The sequence below is a fragment of the Phascolarctos cinereus genome, unplaced genomic scaffold (genome assembly GCF_003287225.1).
Source record: "Phascolarctos cinereus isolate Bilbo 61053 unplaced genomic scaffold, phaCin_HiC Scaffold_5;HRSCAF=322, whole genome shotgun sequence".
NCBI lineage: Eukaryota > Metazoa > Chordata > Mammalia > Diprotodontia > Phascolarctidae > Phascolarctos > Phascolarctos cinereus.
In genome coordinates, this window is record NW_027555958.1 from 392,652,355 (window position 1) to 392,674,691 (window position 22,337).

The following is a 22,337-nucleotide window of genomic DNA, read 5'->3' on the forward strand; positions in this document are numbered from 1 at the left end:
TAATAACACCTACTTCACTGGACTATGATCAAATGAGAAAACATGTGCAAAGCACTTTGAAAATCTTAAAGCAATATATAAGCATTAGCTATGGTCTACGGAAAGGCAGGGAGTTAGATTTAGGAGAAAAGCTGAGTTTAGGCTATATGAAGGTATGTGAAATGAGGCTGTAAAGGGAAATGGAGTCAGACTATGGAGGGCCTTAAAGAGTAACTGATGGAGGAAGAACAAATCAGTAGTGAATGGAAGCATTTCTGCTGCCAAAAACACAATGAAAGCTTGGATGAAGAAATGGCAAGATGAGAGAAAAAGAAACCAGAGATGACAGGAAAAGGCATCTAACTATTAGAAGGTAGTAAGTATGGAAGGAAAGAGTCATGCTATGACAATGGAAAGAATGAGAAAGCCCCCTTTCTGTGCTTTCTGTGGAGCTTGTTGAAAGGGAAATGACTGGTACAGTTGTTCTCAGTTTCCCATTTTAGTCAGCAGGTGATATAGATCTATTTCAAATAACCAAAGTAGAAAAAAGGGGAAAATAAGACTAGAGTCTCCCTTGGGTAGGAGAATAACATGGTTAGAATTTCACTTAAGGAAAAGCACTTTGGCAGCTGTATGGAGAATCAGAATAGATAGAGACTTGGAGCAGAAATACCAATTTGGAGGTCATTGCAATAGTCTAGGTGAGAGGTGAGGAAGACCTGAAGTAGGGTGGTGGATGTGATGAAGAGAAGAGGTAAGATTGAGATAACATGGAGATAAGAAGTCTGATTTGGTAGCTCACTGGATATGGAGGATAAGTGAAAATGAGAGTCAAAGAGAAAACAAAAGTTATAAACCCTGGAGACTGGGAAAAAATGATATATCCTTCAATAGAAATAGGGAATATAATTAGGGATTGAGTTTTGGGCGTAAACATAATTGAGTTACATTTTAGGCGAGTTGAATTTAAGCTGTATCCAGGATATCCTATTTAAAACATTCGATAGTCAGTGATGGCAAAACTAGGGCATAGCAGACTGGGATTGGTTATATAGATCTGTCAGTCACCTACATAGAAATAATCATTAAATCCATGGGAGTTGATGAGGTCATGGAGAGAGAGTCTAGTGGGAAAAGAGAGTCAATTATCCAACTTACCACTGTCCTTCTGAAAATGTGGACCCTCGAATTGAATACAATATTGAATATTATGAGACTATCATTCATTGCCCTAGTCCTGGACTCTCTACCATAAAATGCATTCTTAGACATATCAGCTTTAATGACTGATATCACTAATATAGACTCATAACCCTAACTCCATTCCACTAAACTCCCTGAATAGTTACAGATTAATTTTAGTCTAACTATGCTTCCTCTGTATGGTACTAGTGATTTTTAAAAACATTTTACCTTCATTTTTCATAAATTTCATCTTATTAGAGTCTAGCTTCTAACGAATGTCAAGACAAGGGCAGCTAGGTGGAGCAGTGGATAGAGCACTGGCCCTGAAGTCAGGAGGACCTGACTTCAAATCTAGCCTCAGACCAAACACTTGATATTCACTAGCTGTGTGACCCTGGGCAAGTCACTTAATCCCAATTGCCTAAAAATTAAAAAAAAATGATTTTCATGTAAGTCTTTCCAACTTTTTGGGGGGAAGCTAGGTGGCACAGTAGATAAAGCACCGGCCCTGGATTCAAGAGGACCTGAGTTCAAATCTGGCCTCAGACACATAACACTTATTAGCTGTGTGACCCTGGGCAAGTCACTTAACCCCCATTGCCCAGCCAAAAAAAAAATATCAAGACAAGACATCTTTTGTTATAAACTGCATAGAGATATAGGGTATTTATTGGACTTGCTCCCTCATGAGAATTAGCATACTTTAACCCCTTCTAGGGGTTTCTTCAGGAGCTCACAGAGATTTTTGACACCTACCTTTGATTAAAGATTGCTGACCACAGGATTTAATGACTTACTCATAGACAAAAACTGTAGCAGCCTATGTCAATTCTTTTTGGATCTTAGAGCCTCAGTGGATGACTTTGGAAGGATCTGGACACATCTACCTATGATAATTAGTTTATATGGAAATCTATCCATGTAAAATCCTAACTTCTAAACATAGATGGAGCTGTGGTAGTCCCATCTGTTATGAGCTCAATTTGCAACGAGGATATCTGTATAGCTTAATGAGTACAAAGGCTGACCCTCCACTTCTATCCAGATGCTGAAATGCAGAGGGCCACAAATGGACCAAATGCCTTACAAGACAGCTAAGGGTTTTATAACATCACTCTTTCCCCAAACGTCCTCAGGTTAACCAGAACCTATAACCTATCCTTTACTTCACTTTTTCCTGATTCTTAAACTTGAAATTCCAAAACCATTGAGTATTGTGAGTCCCAGATTTGCTAGATTTAGGGTTCAGTGTGAACTTTGAGGACTCACTCAGGAAGCACAAGTGTTCTTATAGACCTGTAACTCCTTGGTGGTAGTTGAAATAATTAATGGCATTGCATTTTAGTTGGACCAATCCTTCACAGGACAGAGTTTACAGCGGGACATTTTTTTAAGTATTCACACTTACCCCTTTCCCCACTGGTGCTGGTGGTCTATAGTCTAGCCACTACACAAAATTCAATAAAAGTCTCATATAAGATATGGAAGCGCCATCTTGAGAAAGTATGACAGCTCATCATTGTTCAGCTCAACCATGAGAATCTGGAGCACCTTCAGATGTTCTGGCAGCCTGACTAATGACAGATCTATTGGGTGTTATTTTTAGAAGGTTCAGTTTCACCATAAGTCATATGGCAGGACATCATGACCTGAGGACTGATATACTATTGTAAGAAACATATTTTAGATATTTGGTAACTTAGCTCTCTCTTACAAGTCATCCTAAATACCACAAACATTTCAACCACTCTTTCCCAACTATGATTACTACCTCAGATGTGCCAGCATCATCAGGCACAAGATGCCTTCATAGCCAGGTCAAGTTGTATATCCTCTAGGCTGACATTGCTATCATATGTGTAGGTCAGAATTGACTTCTTTGGGTTCCTGTGCTTCTGTTTACACAGCTTGGAGGGCAGGACTCCATCTTTGCCAAAATAACCCAGAGTTGAACAGCTCAAATTCCTTGTGTTAGTCCAAAAAACAACATTCTGGTCTTGGAAAAGACCTCTCTGAGGTACATAAAACTCATGCCACAAACTGTCTTTGTTCAATATGTTTCTTCTTTTTGAATGTTGCTCCTTTTCTAGAACCCTTTATATATGGAATATTCCATGCTATAGTCTTCCAAATTATAAACTTCCATGCTAGTGGGGGCTTCTTGGCAAAATTCTTGGTTTCACCTATAAAATCAGAATTGGGAAAAAATTCAGATAAACCTGCTGGGAACACCTCCTTTCACATAACCTACCCTGATGTTGAGGGTGGAATTTAAATATTGCCATATTGAACTAGTAAAAATGATGAGAGTTTGGCATAACCTGGGTGTTCGAATTTCTCACAGCAGCCTCTCATAGAACCACTAACTTCCTTTCCCTACCTCTTGTGGCCTGAACTTGGCCTGAACTTCATCATACCCATGACCCAGCAATACTTGTCCAGGGACTGAAATCTGCTCATATGCTTTGTTCTGGACTCTTCTTCCCTTTCCCTTGCTTTCATGCATCTGGGTATTTCAGGTTAGGCCTTTTATACTATTTCTTTCACAATATCATTCACTCCCATAGCTTTAATTGCCACCTCTATGCAGAAGAATCAATCCATAAGCCTGTATTAAGTAGATACTATGTGCCAAGCAGTGTGAGAGGCACTGGAAATAAAAATTAAAGATTAAAATGAAATTATCCTTTCTTTCCATCAAGGAGTTTACCTTCTATAGGAGAAGACAAAATATACAACATGTGTTTATTAAGCACCTGTTATTTATTAAGCATTTATTAAGCTGTATCTCTAGTTCTGCACTCTTCTGACTTTGGAACCACACCTCTAACCTCCTATAGAACACTTTTTGGAGAAAACAGGTAGGGAAATATGGCCTAAAATTCTACTGAGGTCAGCACAGGATAGATGAGAAACATTCAAGAATGAAATTCAGCTAACATAAAGAGAAGAAATTCTGATAAGAAAACAGGGAGCTACCCAAAAATCCTAACGTGAATGCAGAGAACTCATCAACCAACCTAGATTAAAAAAATGAGAGAAAGATAGAAGATGAAAGTAAGATCAAGCAATGTATATACACAAATGAGGTAGGTCCTATAATATTAGAAATGCTAAATGTGAGAATAAGCTGAAGTTCTCTAAGAATTTGAAGGATGATGAAATGATTTTTAAAGTTTTGTTGGGGGAAATAAGAAGATTCAAAGGGGTATAGAATTATTACTTGGAGTAGATAGTCTAATTATGATTAGCAATAGGAAGAAAGACTAACTACTCAGGCTTTGTTTTTCCTCTATTTTAATACCTAGGAGAATTATCTTTGGATTGGGGAAAACTGAAAAGAATTTGATAATGGAGGGTTGAAACATCAGATAAATAAATAGGGAGGGTGATAGTAAGAAAGCATGTAGCTGCTCTTAATGAGTTCCTATCACAAATTCAGATAAACTACATCCTGGGGAACTGGAGGAAATGGTAGTTGCAATTGCTGACCTACTGTTAAGGACCTCTAACAGATCCGTGAACATGGGAGTTCTACAAGACTGAAGGGTGGCAAATGTACTGATTTTTAAAAAGGGGAAAGAAAGTGAAATCTTAAAACTATTGACCAGTGATCTAGACTTTGATTCTTGGCAGAATTGTAGACCATGTCTGATTCTTATTAGGGGAGCCACCTCTCTCTGTGGTCTAAAAAAGTAAGTGGATAGATCAGTTTGGCTTTTCTTTTCTTTCTTTTTTTTCTTTGTTGGGCAAAGGGGGTTAAGTGACTTGCCCAGGGTCACACAGCTAGTAAGTGTTATGTGTCTGAGGCTGGATCTGAACTCAGGTCCTCCTGAATCCAGGGCCAGTGCTCTATCCACTGCACCACCTAGCTGCCCCCCCGCCCCCCCGTTTGGCTTTTCTTAGACTTCCTTTTCACATTCTTTTCTTTAGATGACAAACCAGAATCCGGCAGAGTACTAGACTAATGCAATGACGTGATTAGAACGGTGCATTTGGAAGATTAATCTGCATCACATACATTGTAGGAGGGAGAAACAAAAGGTTTTCACAGCATAGGACCACAGAGAATTTGAAGGGACCTTAGAGTCACCTAAGCCAATTTCTTTCTTTTAAAGATGAGGCAATTGAGAGGTTTAACTGACTGGTTGAGAGTCACACGGTTAATAATGGAGAAGGATTTGAGCCTAGGTCCTCTGAGTCTAAATACAGCACTCTTTTCACAAAACCTTCCATGATGATGAGGATGTAAATGAGAGGGTATATGATATTTTTGTACTATAATGTACCTTTTCTGACTGCATAGAGTACTTTCACATGATACCTATGGATGGATAATAATTCCCATGACAAAAAAGTTTGTCATTGGAATGTATCTGCTTTGTTATTAAAGCTGTTACTCTATTTAGTTTAATCAGGTTTCTTCTCCAATTTACTTTTCAGGCAATTGCTGTGGTCTTTGTCCATGGCATTTCTCTCTCACAAGAAATATGTATTTTGTAAGTATAGTTATAGTATGTGTATGTGAGAGTGGTTTGCGTAGTATGTACACATACATACCCTGTAGTATGTGTGTATATATATATGCATATATATACACACACACACATATGTGTATTATATATATATACACATGCATGAATACACACATGTATATTATATATGTATATACATATATACACACACACTGCTAATCAGGTCATCTCATGTGCAGTAAGGCTATGTGTGTATATACACATATATGTACACATTACATAAAAACATACATATTTAAAGAAACTGCCATTGTTTAGTCAAACAGGAGTCTAACAAGAGGATAATAGCAACAAGGGGGTAATTCATCTATTGCCCACCTATCTCCTTCCTTCCTGTTCATATGAGATATTCAGATTAGCAGACAGTGTCATGAATACCCCACAGGCATTAAAAATTAAATTAAAACAAACAAACAAAAACAAAAATATAGACAGTGCTACAGGTTTAGGCAAGTGGGATAGTAACAAATTCATGAAATGGGCAAAATGTAAGCCGTTTCTGTATCTAGATTTTTTATGATGATTAAGAAAATATATTATCTTTTTGAAAGATATCAAACCATATAAACACCTGATATGACCATAAAGGGATTTTCCTGATGGTTCTCAAAAATAAAATTCCAGTTCACAAATATATAGGGAGCTCTTAAAAGTCTTGGTGTAGTCTTAAGCTATCAAAGTTTAAAGGACACCCTGCATTGTGAGGTTTACAAATTCCTTTATTAGACTATATTATTTATTATTATATGTCATATATTATCTCATTTAATCAATTGGAATATGGCTTCTGAAAGCATCCATCAATAGCATCCCTGAATCCAGACAGTTTTGCCCAGGAAAGATTTGGAGTAGTCTGTCTTTCTCAATCAATCAATCTATCTATCTATAACATTTTGTTAAACAGCTGCTATGTGGACTAGCACTGAGGATACTGAAATAAGAATGAATCAGTCTTTGCTATCAAGAAACTCCCATGCTCTTTGGGGCAATACCATGTACATGTAGAATATCCATAAAATCCATGCATAATAAATTAATTTCAAGGGGCCCCTTAAAGAAAAGAGGGAGAACTAAGATCATTAACAAATGAAACCAGTCCCTAAATACAGTGGCCCCCTCATTTAGCCAGCATTTCTTATATCTAGGAGCTTTAGTCATCCAAAACAAAACTCAAAACCTAGAGATAGGGAAAAAAAAGGCATGTGAAAGGTTAAAATAGTTACAACAAAGGTCGGGAATTAAAGTTCATGCATTTTACTCATGGGAAACAGTCCTATTAACCCTTATTTACTCAGGAACTATTCTTCCTTAATTAAGAAACATTTCAAACTAGCTTGGTAATCTGGGTCCCTCACATATATAATTTTAGAATTATAATACTTCATATTTATATAGAGTTTTGCCATTTACAAAATACTTTCTTCACAGTAGCTTTGAGGGGTAAGTACCGCAACTTTGTTTGTCACCATTTAACTGGTGAAAAACCTGAGATTCATGGATATTTATAGAAGAATGAGATAGAAGAAAGGGACCTTAGTGACCATCTTGTCCATCTCCTTTATTTTATAGATGACAGAACTGAGAGTCAGAGGAGACACACCACTTGCCTAAAGTCACATAGTAAGTAATAGCATTCATGCTCTAGGCCAGGTCTTTTGATGTTGTCTCACACTTTTTTGACTCAGTAATGCTGAGTCCAATATTAATATTTTGGCCTTCAGCATATTTCTTTAAACTGTTTTGTTATTGATTTCACATCTATTAATACTACATCTTTACAACAAGGGAAACTAAATGTTAAGTAGCTTGCCTGGGCCTACATAGCTTTTTCTTTCTTTCTTTGTTATTCCAGAATTTAGTGCAATGCCTGGTACATAGCAGCTTAATAAATAGTTGACTAACCCAGTGAGTGAGTGTGGTAGAGTAAGTACTAGATAATACATGTCCTGGCTACCAGACTAAAATGTTACTAAAAATTAACTGAGCTCTCCAGGTAGGCTTTTATCTTGAAGATTTGTGTGGGATGTCCTGCCTGGCTGTCATACTCCAGCGTGGCTATGTGTCTTCATGAGACAAAAATTTGAGTGTATTTCTAAATCTGAATTTTCTTTCTGTGATAGCTTTTCATGCAGTTAGGGATAGTGCTGGACAAAAGGGAGTGTATGCAAGTGACTCGCCAAGAGCTTAAACAGAAATTTCATCTTGTTTCTTTTTCTGAAAAAAAAACAAACAAACCGCAAAATGGTGTAAGACAACAGCAATAAGAATTCCAAAGCTAGCTGAGAAAAATGTCTGATAAGAAAGCTTTCTACTAGCTCGTGTTTGTTTCATTCTAACAAGCATTTGCTAAGCCCCTGCTATGTCCAAAACACTTAGGCAGGCACTGGGAATAGATACAAAGATCAAAAAGAAATAAATAAACATGCCAGCCCCTGACCTCAAGGAGCTTATATTTTATTTAGGAGCAACATGTAAAGAAATAAACGTACATGTCATAATTTCAGAAGGAAGAGAGCATTAATAATTAGGGAGAATTAGGCACATAAGAAGTGATAATTGAAGGGTTTCTAAGATGTGGTGGTGAAAAAAGCCTACCTACCAGGGATGGAGGAGAACCTGTGCAAAGACACAGAGCAGGGTGATGCCTAGGGGACAGTAAGTAGGCCAGTTTGGCTAGAACATACAACATGCAAACTATAGTATTATGAGAGAAAATTGGAAAGACCATGATGGACTTTAAATGCCAATCTGAGGAGTTACTATTTTATCCCAAAGGAAATAAGGACCCAGTAAAACTTCTTGGGCAAGGAGGTGACATGACTGGACTTGTGTTTCAGGAACATTATTTTGGCAGTCGTATGAAGGATAGATTGGAAAAGGAAGAGGCATTATTAACAGAGGTATTACTTCATTGATATTAATCAAGTTTCTTCTTATTTTAATTAGTTATTGTATGTAAATATAGCCCTTATGATTTGGAAAATATGAATCTGGTTGATTTTTACTAACCATTATTTCATCGTGTAGTTGTAGGCCAGGATTTATGGCCAGCCTGCCTAGCATTGAGGCCCTGAGAAATGTAGCTGAGATGTAAACTCATCTAGTAGCTATGTTGCATGTGAATGTGAACTTGATGGGACTAATGCCAACTAAAAACCGTGTTAAGCCCAAATCCCCTTTTCCTAGGGACTGAAATGGTATAGCAGAATGTGCTTCTAGGTGTTAACGGGTGGGAGGGATTCTTTTGTATTTCTGTTTTTGGTATATTTTCACAGTAAATATATATATATATATATATATATATATATATATTTTTTTTTTGGTAAGAGCTAATTAATATCAATTGGTTAACTGGCAAATAATCACTGGAAACCAAAAGTCGGGGGTAGCACACTGGAATGTAGGCTTGAGACAATGGCATTAGAGAAAAAAAATTCCCCAGCCTCTTATGGTTACTTCTAGAATTTGGAGGGGGAGGAATGCAGGCTATTTCTGCATAGTAGAGTGAGTTCAGAACACTACACCCAACTTATCTCACCATAACCTGACTCTGGTCATAACCCTGGGCTCTGATAGAGTTCTCCTTATCTTGCCCAATACCAGGTCTCCATGTTATTTCCTAGCCATTTGCAAACCATGCTGCATGTAGACCATCCCCCACCCCCTTTTTAGGTCCCCTTAATGTGTTGTAAAACTATATTAAAATGTAAACTTCTTGAGGATAAAAACTGTCTTGCTTGCTTGTACTTATATCTCCAGTACTTAGCAGTGTCTAACAGTAAGAACTTAATAGATTTTCTTTTTGCTTTAAATACAAATTTATTTATTTTTAGTTTTCAACATTTACTTCCACAAGATTTTGACTTCCAAATTTTCACCCCATCTCACCCCTCCCTCCACCTCAAGATTTCATGCATTCTGAATACCCCTTCCCCTAGTCTGCCTTCTCTTTTATCTCTCCCCCTCTTCTCTTATCCCCTTCCCCTTCTATTTTCCTGTAGGGCAGGATAAAGAGCTTAATAGATTTTCATTCATTCATATGGACTTGTGGATCTCTTTAATTAAAACTTCACTCTGATCTTCCTTCCTTCTTGCTGGATTTTAGAGTTCTAGGCCTTCTATAACAGCATTGGTTTTCTGCAGATGGAGATTGTACCACTATGATTTGGATATTGTATGCGGTATTGACTTGAATTTAGCATAGAATCTACAGGCAAATAGACTGTCTAAAAAGAAGGAAATATGCCTAATAAGACATCTCCCAAGCAGCTGTGAGCCCATTCAATTCACAAACGCTGGAAGTTTCATTGATGATCAAAAAGCTACTTTGACCTAGATGTTCTAGAAATCTTTTTTTTCCTCAATGTTGTCCCCTTCTAGCAGACAAAGGAGTTTCCATTTAATATTCCGTAAATTGGATGAAGAAGCATAAGGCCTGGAGGAACACTGACTCTGGGACTTATGGCTTTAGGAGTGCACTTAGGAAACAAGCAGACCATGGAGAAGACTGAAGCTTCTATGTCAGGTGATGCTCTCCATCCTAGCTGTCTTATCCTGGCATCAGCCTCTGTTCTCATCTGTCCGTAGAAAGCCCATCATGGAATGGGGTGATTTTAGACTTGGCAACTATCCCTCAGCAGTGAGCCACACCACTATTGACATCGTTGAACATGGCCTTCTTTTTCAGCCTTTACCTGATGCTCAGATTTGCTTTACTGCTTCTGGGTCTCATTTCTTCCAGCAGATACTACCCATCCAAAATGCTAGTTTCTCAGCAAGATGGAGGGGGTTGACAGAGTGGGGGAAGAGTGGCCTCTGCTTTATTTCAAAAAAGTAATGGGTTATTATTTAGTGAAGTAGGTGTTATCAAGTAGCAGAAAGGACCTGAGAGACTTGAATGGTTTCACTAAGGTCTAATAGCTAATAAGTAACAGAGGTAGCAGGGCAGCTAGGTGGTTCCATGATCTGGCCTCAGACACTTACTAACTGTGTGACTCTGGGAAAGTCATATAACCCTGTTTGCCTCACTTTCCTCATCTGTAAAATGAGCTGGAAAAAGAAATGGCAAACCACTCCGCTATCTCTGCCAAGAAAACCCCAAATTGGGGTCATGAAGAGTTAGACACAACTGAAAATGACTGAACAACAAGAACAAAGGTAGCACTGGAACCCAGATCTTCTGATTACAAATCTAGCATACTTTCTATTATACCACAACATTTTTTTGTTAACAGTCAACCAATCAAACAAACAAACCAATTAGGAGGAAATTAAAGCTTTTTCCCATTAACTGTAGTAAGAAGGGACAGCTGAAAGTCTTGATGGAAATAGAACAAACATAAAAAGCAGACACAAGAACTCAAAAAAGGAGACATTTAATTATAGGAGCAAATAGCCTGACATACTTTAATACCAGAGAGTACCAGTGCTTTACTGCAAAGGACTGGTAATTGATATTCATGAATGACCCCTTGTGTTGTGGTGCCCAGCACACTAGCCTAGGTCATCAGGTTTGAATTGTTTTTGCTGTGTTACTAAGGAGCCATGTGATGTTGAGAAAGTCATTTCATCTTTCTTGGCTTCAGTTATAAAATGAGGTAAGCAGATAAGATAATCTCTAAGGTTCCTTATGATTGTGAAAATCTGTAATTCTATCAATGTCGGATGGTCATCATCTTCATTTGGATTTCTATCAGTTAAAAACTTTTCCATGACCCTTTCTCTGCTAGTTCCTCCCTTTTTGTTTGTTTTGTTTTTGATATTTTCTATTCTACGTCACATCTGAAATAAGCTTCCTACATATTGTTTTCATTGTGTGCTTTCGTCCTATTTTCTAAAAAGTGATATCTCAAAGAACATCACAAGCCGAGAGAGATAACCTTTGCCTATGTGGTGACTAATTAATTAAGGATATGCAAGTTGTGGTGGCCAAGTTTTCCTGGTTGTGCCCCCAGGATGTTTTAACATATCTACATATTTATACACACATGTGTATGCATGTATATATGTATTTGTACGTGTGTACATATTAAAAGGAGTTATTGTTATAAGTATTTTATATTTGTATTTTTATATATGTATTATATATATAGTTTAAATATCATATATAATTAAATAATATTTTATCATATTTGTTTTGTACATATGCACACACATATATATTTAGATAGGATAGATTCCAAAGGGATTGTTGTTATAAATGTTTTTGGAGGAAAATTCAAATTTGATGCCTCTTAAAAAGGCAATTGCTTGAAAGCTACATTTGGATACTAACAGGATCTAATTCTAGGACCACTGAATTTAGGGATCCTAGAGATCATGAAATAATCATCTATTTCTAGGGTTGGAAGGGCAATCAGTCTAGTTTTGAGGCCCAAAGAGGTGAAATCCCATATAAAAGACAGAAAAGAAGTGGTGTACAGGCAGAATATGAACTCAGGTGTCCTGATCTCCAGGGCAATAACTTTTCCAAGGCACTGTGCTTCTTCCCTATTAATACAGTCCACAGGATTGCTACAAACCTCCCATCCCTTGGAAGCGGTTACCAAGAACATTGTTTTTCTCCCACTTCTCTGAAGAACCTTTGAGATTGTGATGGGACATAAGGCTTTGCCATTGCAGTAGGGTTGTCAACAGTGGCTGATGGCTTCACCTCCTCAGTGTTTCAAGATTTTTCTTGAGGTTTCTTTGGTCTTCAGGTCACTTAGGTGGCATGGGGAAAAGAGTGCCAGGCCTGAAGTCAGGAAAACTCATCTTTCTGAGTTCAAATCTGGCCTTTTACTAGCTGTGTGACCCTGGGCAAGTCACTTAAGGAGGTAGGATTGGAACTCAAATCATCTGACTATAAATCCTTTGCTTTTGCCACTGTAACACACTGCTTCTTATACAAGTAATCATTTGATATCTCAGATAGGGTGGGATAGGACCTGGGGTCAGGAAGACTCATCTTCCTGAGTTCAAATTTTCCCTCAGAGGCTTACTAGCTGTATGACTCAGGGTAAGTCACTTAACACTGTTTCCCTCAATTCTTCATCTGTAAAATGAACTGAAGAAGAAAACGGCAAACTACTTCAGTATCTTTTCCAAGGAAACCCCAAATGAGGTTAGGAAGAGTCAGATGTGACTGAAATGACGGAACGACAACAAATTGAAAGGGTATGTATTTTTCCAGCCTGAAAAGTGCTTGGTGGGAGATGCTGCCCATATGGGGCACACTCCCTATATTCCACAGAGGTAGGGAAGAGATGATTAGGATTCAGTGACCACCAGAAGGGAAAATTTTCTTGACTTCCTGTGAGATCAAATGCAACTTCTTTCTGTATCCTTTGTTGAGTGCAATGAACCACTTCTGTGTTCTATATTCCATGCCTTGGTAGCCTCAGATGCTTGCAAAGGAACTGAATGAATACTTCCAAGGATAACTAGAAATAGGGAAATTCAGATATTCCCAGGGCTTCAGCTCTCTATGTTGGCAAGCAGGAGTTATACTGAGGAACTCCAAGATTGAATCTGGTCAGTGGGGTCTGATCTGTAGATTATGTTTTAAAAATACTTACATTTCTTTTAAGAGGCTATGACCAGAATTCATTCTGATGTTAGATGACCTACACAACTATGTCAGGGGTCTAGAAAAAGGTTCCCCACTGAGCAAGCTGTGCTTTGGCTCCTTGGAACGCCAAGTGTGAAGTGCAGTGCATTGGTCTCTAAGTCTTCAGGCTAAACGGAAGCTGGTGATGTGGTAGGGTCCAATAGCTGGATTTAGAGCAGGAAGGACACTTAGCAGTTATCTGGTCCAGCTCCTTCTTTTTACAGAGGAATGAAGGCCCAGAGAAGTTAAATGATTTGCCTAAGGTATAAGTAGCTATGTGGAGCAGGGCAGTGGAGGGCCAGCCCTAAAGGTAGGAAGATCTGAGTTCAGATTTGGCCTCGGATACTAATTAGTTGTGTGATCTTGGGCAAGTCACTTAATCTTTATCTGCCTTAGTTTCATCAGCTATAAAATGGGGATAATAATAGCACCTAATTCCCAGGGTTGTTGGCAGCATCAAATGAGATCATATTTGTAAAAGGCTTAGCACAGTACCATAGTAGGTAGCTAAATGCTTGTTTCCTTCCTTTCAAGGTCATAATTGTAGCTAAGGTAGGACTCTAATTTAGGTTTGTTGGTTTCAAATTCATTATTTTTTCTTGTTACAATTAAATCCTTTTTTAAAATTGTGTGTTTTCCTAGGTTGGTACAGAACAATTCTAAGGAAAATATTACTACGAGGGTTTTTTAATTTTTGTTTTTGCTTTTTTTTGGGGGGGGGTTGTAATGGGGAAAGACAGATTTGGGGAATATGAATGAAGGGATCCTCAAAAGCAAGATTTTTGGTACTCTTCTTTCATCTTTTCAGTAAGTTGGCCATTCTCATAGTCTCCTGTCTTGCCTATAACTTGGTTCTCTCCATTCCCCATTGGTCTAGTAGAAACATGGTCACCAGTTAAAGGGAGAAACATTGAAGAAACATTTGCAGGGCAAATATGGGCATAAGGAGGCCATTTCTTGTCACAAGAATTAGAATTGTCCTTACAAATATCATATACTATGCTGTCAGTGGTCCAGATATAAATTATGAATTGGTGAACAGACTGAGAAAAATTTCAGTGGCCACATCTGATTCTACCGTTTATTGAAGCCGAGATTTTTAAGGTGTAATGGCCAACATGGGAATGTCATGAATGTCCTCATCAGCATTAGAATAGGGCTACTCATGCTTTATTTTTAATTTTCTAGGATTGCTTAGGATAATAATTAGTGACAGGTTGGGGTGTGGTGAGGGTGGACCTCCAGGTTAGAGTTACGTAAAGATCCTTTGAATCCTCTAATATTTCAGCTTTATTTTCTCTTACCAGAAGGAAGGGACAAAAATAACTCTTGCTCATTTTCTGAAGCTGCTGTGATGAATGAACTTCATGAAGAATATGACTGCTTGGGTCGCAGTCTCTTGTCCTTCTCTGCTTATAGCTGTCTGGAACAGGTCCAAATTGTCAATGCACTCCATAGCCTCCTCAAAGTCTGACTACTGGGGAGTAGGATACATTTTAAAAAAAAGTAAAAGAAAGGGAGAATGGAACAATTACTATGCTATTTTCTTATAAAGTCAGTAAAGGTGGTGGGACATGTCTCTATATATGTAACTCAAAGTGCCATTACCTTATTACCCTCGTCTCCTTTCCTTATCTCTTCCCCTCCCATTCATTCTCTGCATAGCCTCCAAAGTGATTTCTAAAAAGCAGAAGCCTGACCATATCATTCTTCCTTCTCAGTAAAATCTACTGGCTTCCTCCTACTTCTAGGATAAAATATAAACTCTTCTGTTTGGCAATTAAAAAAAACACTGGTCCGTTCCTATTCCTCCAAGTCATTTTCTACATTACTTCTCCTAGAATTCTGTAGCTCAGCTATACTCACTTAGATGCTATTCCTCACACATGATATTTCATCTACCATTTCCTTGTCTTTGCAGTGGCTATCTCCCAGTTAAACAACAGCAAAACACTTCAAATGAGGTGTTTGAGACAAATTTGTCACTAAAGACAAAATGAATTAGTCTTTAGTGTGTCAGTTAATTCATAATTTAAATATCTAGCACAACAGCTAGCCAGGCATATCTTGACTGAGGCTACGAAGGCTGAGGTTACTTTTGCCAAACCTTGTCCTTTGCATGCTCTTGAAGTTTGCTCTGGGTTTATTGATCTGGGGTTGCCTGTCTCCTGAATAGGATAACTAGGCTCATTCATGCTTCATTCTCCTGAGAAAGCATTCCATTTTTTTTTGTTCTGGACTAGAGGTCCTTACCAAGAGAAGGGGACATGAAAGGTATGAGTAAAAATATGAATCAGAGCTGGAACAGGCAGTTTTAATCTCTTTCTGTCTCATCTCTGTCTCTCTGTCTCTGTCTCTGTCTCTCTGTCTCTCTCACACACACACACACACATACCCATTCTTTTTTATGCATTTTTTTTGACTTCTCTATCACGTCCCCCTTGCTCCTCTGATTTTAGAGTTGGAGAAAGGAGCTCCTCTCATGGCCTCCATTCAAGTACAATTCCCCTAGCTGCCTTCCTTTGGACTTCTTCATGATGCCCCTGAGCCAGCACCTTCCCTCCCATCCCCCTTCAACTTCCTTTTCTTTGTTGCTTTCCCTCATTGGATTGTAAATTCCTTGAAGCCAAGGACTATCTTTTTTTTCCCCTATTTTTCCTGACCAGTGTTTAGCACAGTGCTTGACATATGGTAGGTGCTTAATAAATGTTTATTAACTGATTGACTAACACACATAAAGAAAATGCTAGGCATTAAAGAATCATAGAATGATTATAATCAGTTGTAGTATTCATTCCCATTAGAACATTTGCATAGGACCGCTTATTAACTATTTTACATTTCACCTTCACTGCCAAGGGGACTATTTCTTTCCTCTTATCTCTTTCCCTGTGAATAACTTATTCCCTCTTGAGCAGTCCATCTCTGCTACTGTTTCTTCTGCACTTGTTCCAGCAGCTGATACTCTGATACTCAGGTGTTCACGGATGTCAGCTGTCCAGACATCGCGAAAGGTCCAGTGCCAAAGAAGACACAAACAGAAGGTTAATCCCAGACACAGTTAGCACCCAAGAGGACACGAGTCGGTTTGTAGCCTTGTAGAGAGAAAGCCATCTAACTGATCCTTCAGAGCTCAGAGAATCATCCTTCCATTTCAAAGACATCAGGAATGAGACCTGAGGGCAGGGATTACCTCTTTAGTTCATCCATGGAGTTCCAGTTCAGCAGCCAATTAAAAAACAATGATCATAGCCAATAGGAAGCAGTCAGGGGATAACTGGGCCTGCTCTGAAGTTATGAAGGGTTATGAAAATAGCCCCTTCATAGCAATCCTTCCTCCCAACCCTCCTTTCAGGAAGGTATTACATATGCCTAGAATGTTTTTTCTCCACATCTTTACCTCATGAAATCCTCAGTTTCTTTCAAGTATTCAAATATTATTTTCTGTAGGTCTTTCCTGGTCACAGCAGTAGCTTTCTATCCATTTTCTGTTGGTATGTGTCTTGTATATGTCTATGTGGATACCTGTAATCTTCCCTATTAGACTATAAACTCCTTGTGTGCTGGAACTGTTTTGCCTTTTTCTTTATATCCCTAGCACTTAGAACAATACTTGGCACATAGTAAGTTATTAATTAAAGCTTGCTGATGAGAGATTACACATTTTTATGAGGTACTAAAAGAGAAAATTTAAGAGGTTTGAACCTTAGAGACAGGAGAGATAGCTAGAGAGAAACAAAAGAGAAAGGTGAAATGGATGTAAAACCAAGAGACTGTTCAGCTAAAGTGTCTAATTACAGCTACTACTATAGGTGGCTTCCCCTCAATCATGGTGGTACTAATTTTTTAGGTACTGATCCTCATGGCCTGTCTGATCTTGAGGCTCCTCTGGTAATTAGACAAGTTAGTCTTTACACCCTTTCTGTTTCTTAATTTGAAGTACCCTGTTGATGACATAGTTTGGAAATGCAGATGAGTATACATACACTCTCCTGGGACTGGAGTCATGGGAGAGGAAAGCTTTGAAAGATGGATGATGAAATTTCTGCTGTTTATTTCAGATTCTTATTATTTACTTTGCTTTCTAAAATTAATAAATGTCCTTTTGCCTTATTATACCACATGTCTAATCTTGGCTCATCAGAGAGAGAGAAATGCAGAGGAAAATGGGCACTTGGGAGTGGTGGTTTTGATGGTAGACCCAAACAAAGTTTTGTGAACCTAAATATACTAATGGTGTGCTACATATGATAATTACAGGTGGTAACTTTGTATTTGTGTTTTCAATATATAACTATTTAGACATCGTTCATACTACAAATGTGTTGTAAAGATGAAAATAGCTTTAAACTTAGCAATGTGTTAGTTTATATTTGCTTTGGAAGGGGGCATATCATGTAAATACAATCAGAAATCCATATTACACTTTCGCACTATTTGAAATATATTATTTCAGTGATTTTAATACATTCTTCAGTATTACAGATCACAAACCCTCCAACTCTTCTCATCTTCGTGTATTCTTGTCAATGTATTCTTATACATCATCCATAAGAAATCATTCAATATGTTGCAGGCCTTCCTCTGTATCTTTTAGTATTTTGTGGGTACATGTGCAGAATTCAGATTATCTATCTGCCATCCCTACCTCTCAGTGGGCCATGACTGGTCCATATTCTTTTTTTAATCATATATTTGGATGTCATCTCTTACTCTTCTTATGATTGGTAGCAGGAGGCAGTCTACTTTCACTGACCTTTGCTTTTCCTGTGTCTTTTTGGGTTACCCCTATTTGATTATCAGTGATCATTGTGTTTCATGCTGCATAGACATATGTAGTAGCATCTTGAAAGACTATTGGTGTTGAAAAGGTGTTTTTGTGCATGTGTCAGGCAGCAGATTAATGTCATTGAAAGCATTCTATAATTTCTCTAACACAATCTAGCCTGTTTCTTCCTTCTGTTCAATTGTGAGCCCAGCTCACAGTCTATCTGCAGCGTCTCACTTGATTGGACTGCCAAAACATTACCAATCCAGAATCCTCCCACCAAGACCTACGCTGCAAATTGACTTAGTAAATGAATAAATTGTGCTCTAAATTACTTAGAAAAGTCTGCAGGGGAAACTCTTTGGCAGTGAATGTTTAGGTAGGCTATATACATAAAGGTCTTATCTTTACATGCGGAGTAATTGGGCCTCATGCTGTCCATTCATCTTAACAATTGAAGGAAATGCAGATTAATATTTTATTTTCAGTGATCATTGTACAATGTGAAAAGTCAAAATGGTTGACTCATATCACATGCCCAAGTTTGGTGGTACATAATAGCACTAAAGGGGCAGCTAGGTGGCACAGTGGATAGAGTGCCAGGCCTGAGTCAGGAAAACGCATCTTCCTGAGTTCAAATCTGGCTTCAGACACAAACTGTATGACCCTAGGCAAGTCACTTAACCCTGTTTGCCTCACTTTCCTCTTCTGTAAAATGAGCTGGAGAAGGAAATGGCAAACCACTCCAATATTTCTGCCAAGAAAACCTCATAATGGAGTCATGAAGAGCTGGGCATAACTGAAAACCACTGAACAACAGCAACAGCAGCAACAGTGGTGCCAAAGTATAATGGAGAGTTGAACCAACTATACTATATATGTATATATAGTATAAACAGAGAAATGAAGGGGGTCTTTTTTCTCTCTATTAATTCATTTATCTTTGTTCTTTACTGCACTCTTAACTAAGCAATCAAATTTTTTTTCCCCCAGACTCTCATCTTGGAAAACTATTTCAATGACTTCCATTTTTCTTGCAGGATGTGGAGAAGTTGATATTTTTCCTTTGGTGACATGAAATGGCTTTCATTCTCTATGGTTCTCAAACTCTTTGAAGTTGTGCATTGTCAGCCATACATCCAGTAGACACCCGGTCACTGTTTATGAGTTTTTGATTAAAGAGAAAGGGAGGAGGAAGTGAGCAATAAAAATAGAGTGTAATTGATGCAACAACATAGTTTTCTAAATTAAAAAGTGCTTGAAAAATGCTTATTCTTGTTATTTAAATATGCCAAATCCTTGATCTCCTTAGCTTGCCTCCCTTTTCAATCATCAAGTTTATTTCCCAGAACTTCCCCACTAGGCACTGTTCCAAATAGGTGAATATTTATAAATGTGGTCCTCTTTAGGAGAGATTTGAATGCCTTCTCTTCAATCTCTACCCAGCAACAGTCATTTATTATGGATGTCATAAAACAAGTTTAGATAGATATAACAACAAATTTAGAGAATATCTTTTCTGATACTAAACATCTAAACCAAGAGTTCTTAATCTTTTTTGTCATAGAACTCTTTGGAAGTCTAGTGAAACTTATGAACACCTTCTCAGAATAATATTTTTAAATGTATAAAATAAAATGCACAGGATTATAAAGGATACTAATTAAAATGAAATGCAGTAATCACAATATTTTTTAAAAGCCCCCAACTTCATAGATCTCCTGTGGGTTTGTGAATTCAAATGAAGAATCTCAATTGAAACCATCAATTTGAGAAGCTTAATTTCGGCCATAAACTATAGCAGAAATTGTATTTCCTCTGGACTTGAACTTGGTAGAAACAATGCTATATAGGAACTGAGCTAAGTTTTCAGCCGATTCCCCCAGAACCCAGGTAGTGTTGGAGAGAGCATGCTCCAGAAGCATAGCAAAACTATTTTTATGTTTGGTCTTGTAAAAAGTCAATTTATGTTAACCGGTTAAGTGGAATTGGAATCATAGTAACTGGCCACTTAACAAATGAAAGAGGTAGCCAGTGGGGCTGGAGGCAATAATGAAATATCCCCAACCCCTTAGGAGATAGTAGAACCCTGAGCAAAGATGTAGTAGGCTTGTCCCTGAGAGAGTGAGGTCACAGTATATATGTTACCTATTCATTTCAAAACACAATCCTGAGAAGAAGTCTATAGGATTCACTAGGCAGCCAAAGGATTCCGTGACACAAAGAATGTTAAGATTCCCTGGTCTAGTTGATAGAGGACCTCACTCAGAGTCAGAAAGATCTTAGATACATACTGTATGACCATGGAAAAATTATTAAAACTCTCAGTACCCCAGGCAAATCTTTATGACTATAAATTATAGATGTCTATAGATTATAGATATCAATGGGGCATTTCCACACTGGGAAATCACAGGTGTGCTTCTATTGGCCTTTCCCAAAGTTAGACAGACCCTGAAGAAAGCTTTAGTGCTGAGGTCTTATGCAAGGAACTAACATTTCCACTCCTCAATAACCCACACTTTTTCAGATACTCTCATTTAGTTTACATCACTGTTCCTTTCACAATGACAAGTGTGTATATGTTGGGGGTGATGTGGTGGAGAAGAGCTGTGAAATTTCCTACAGGGTATAAACAGCCTGGTTTTCCAGCCCTGTCCAATATCTTTATATTTCACTCAACCCCACTTTTTACTTTGACTATCTCCTTAGCATTTTCCATCATTCCTTGCACCGAATGCTTTGTGAGCTGTGCTCAAGACTTATACCAGTAGGTTGAGTTGAATAGAATTGAACTGAACCTGTGGATAATTCAGGGGAAGGGAGTCCTCAAGAATACTAAATCATTCAGGAAACTTTGACTACATTGAGCTGACCTTTGAACAACTAGTCACTTGCTGTTTCTGTTGTTGTTCAGTCACTTCAGTTGTGTCCAACTCTTTGTGACCCCATTTGGGTTTTCTTGGCAAAGATACTGAAGCATTTTGTTGTTTCCTTCTCCAGCTCTTCTTACAGATAAGGAAAGTGAGGCAAACAGGGTTAAGTGACTTGCCCAGTGTCACACAGATAGTAAGTATCTGAGGCCACATTTGAAATCAGGAAGATGAGGCTTCCTGACTCTGGGCTAGCACTGCTGTTACTTATGTATAATGAACATATATGTTATTGAAGGGGTTGGGTGGGGTCCCAGATGTTAAGTTGTCATTGATTAAGATAATTTCTGTTAGGCTTTATAAATACCAATGTTTGCATGGTTCAAAGGATTGGATTGATATAATGATTAAACACCATAGGAAACAAGTATAATCACCCTCAACCCCCTGCCCCAGCCCAGGTGGGTTGGACAGTTTCCTGAAGGACTTGGTATGGTAGATTAACTTTCATTTAATGAGAAGGGTCGAGATTGTTTACATATTTTCTGTTTGTAATTATAACTATGTCATGTAGTTTTCAGGTTACGTGGAGACAATTACTCATCGACACTCACTAGCGTGCTTGTCCACTAGATGTGGTTTTTGCCTTTTTTTCCTCTTCTGTATTTCCTGTGGTTATCACAGTGCCAGGCACAAAGAAAGCACTTGCCAGACTTTATTTAAGGGAAGAGACAACTTTCTCCCTCTCTTCTCTTGCCTTAAACTCAACCTATACAAAACAGAATTCAATATCTTCCCCCCCCCACCCAAAAAATTCTTATTCCTTGCTTTCCTATTTATGTTGAGGGTATGGCTATCTAGGCATGCTGGTTTGCAACCTGAGAGACATCCTTAATTCTTCTTCTCCCTCAATACTCATGTCCAATTTTGCTCGGTCTTGCTGAGTTTACCTCAACTTCTATTGTATCCATCCAATTCTTTGCAGGCACATGGACACAACCTTAGTTCAGGTACTCATCACCTCTCAGCAAGACTATTTCAGAACTCTTCTAATTGGTCTCCCTGTCTCCCCCAACCTCACAGGGCTGTTGTGAGGATCAAATGACATAATATTTACAAAGTGCTTGGCACAGTACCTGACACACAGTAGGTGCTTCATAAGTGTACATTCCCTTTCTTTCCCCTCCTCCCTTAAAGCACAGAACTAATTATGTTGTATCCCTGCAACAGAAATTTCATTGGCTCCCTATTGCTTCTAAGTTAAAAAACAGATTTTAAAATCTTTTACAATCTGGATACTACCTTTCTAGGTTGATTTCACATTATCCCTCCATTGTCATTTACCACCCATTACAGATGAACTGGTTTGCCTGTATTTCTTCATACATAATACTCTCTCTCCTGCCTCA

At 38.2% G+C, this 22,337-nt stretch overlaps 1 long non-coding RNA gene across 5 annotated transcripts in view; it reads left to right on the top strand.

Annotated features, from left to right (window-relative positions):
• The window catches only part of LOC110206888 (uncharacterized), a 136,847-nt gene that overhangs the window by 31,908 nt on the left and 82,602 nt on the right, over window positions 1–22,337 (top strand). For 3 of the 5 annotated variants that reach the window (XR_013487348.1, XR_013487345.1, XR_013487346.1), the window contains exon 4: window positions 7,269–7,319. The exons of 1 other annotated variant lie outside the window; for it this stretch is intronic. This is a non-coding gene — a long non-coding RNA (uncharacterized LOC110206888). Of the gene's footprint in view, window positions 1–7,268; window positions 7,320–8,536; window positions 8,600–22,337 lie in introns of all 5 variants that reach the window. One more of the 5 variants, XR_013487347.1, reaches the window with a different exon arrangement.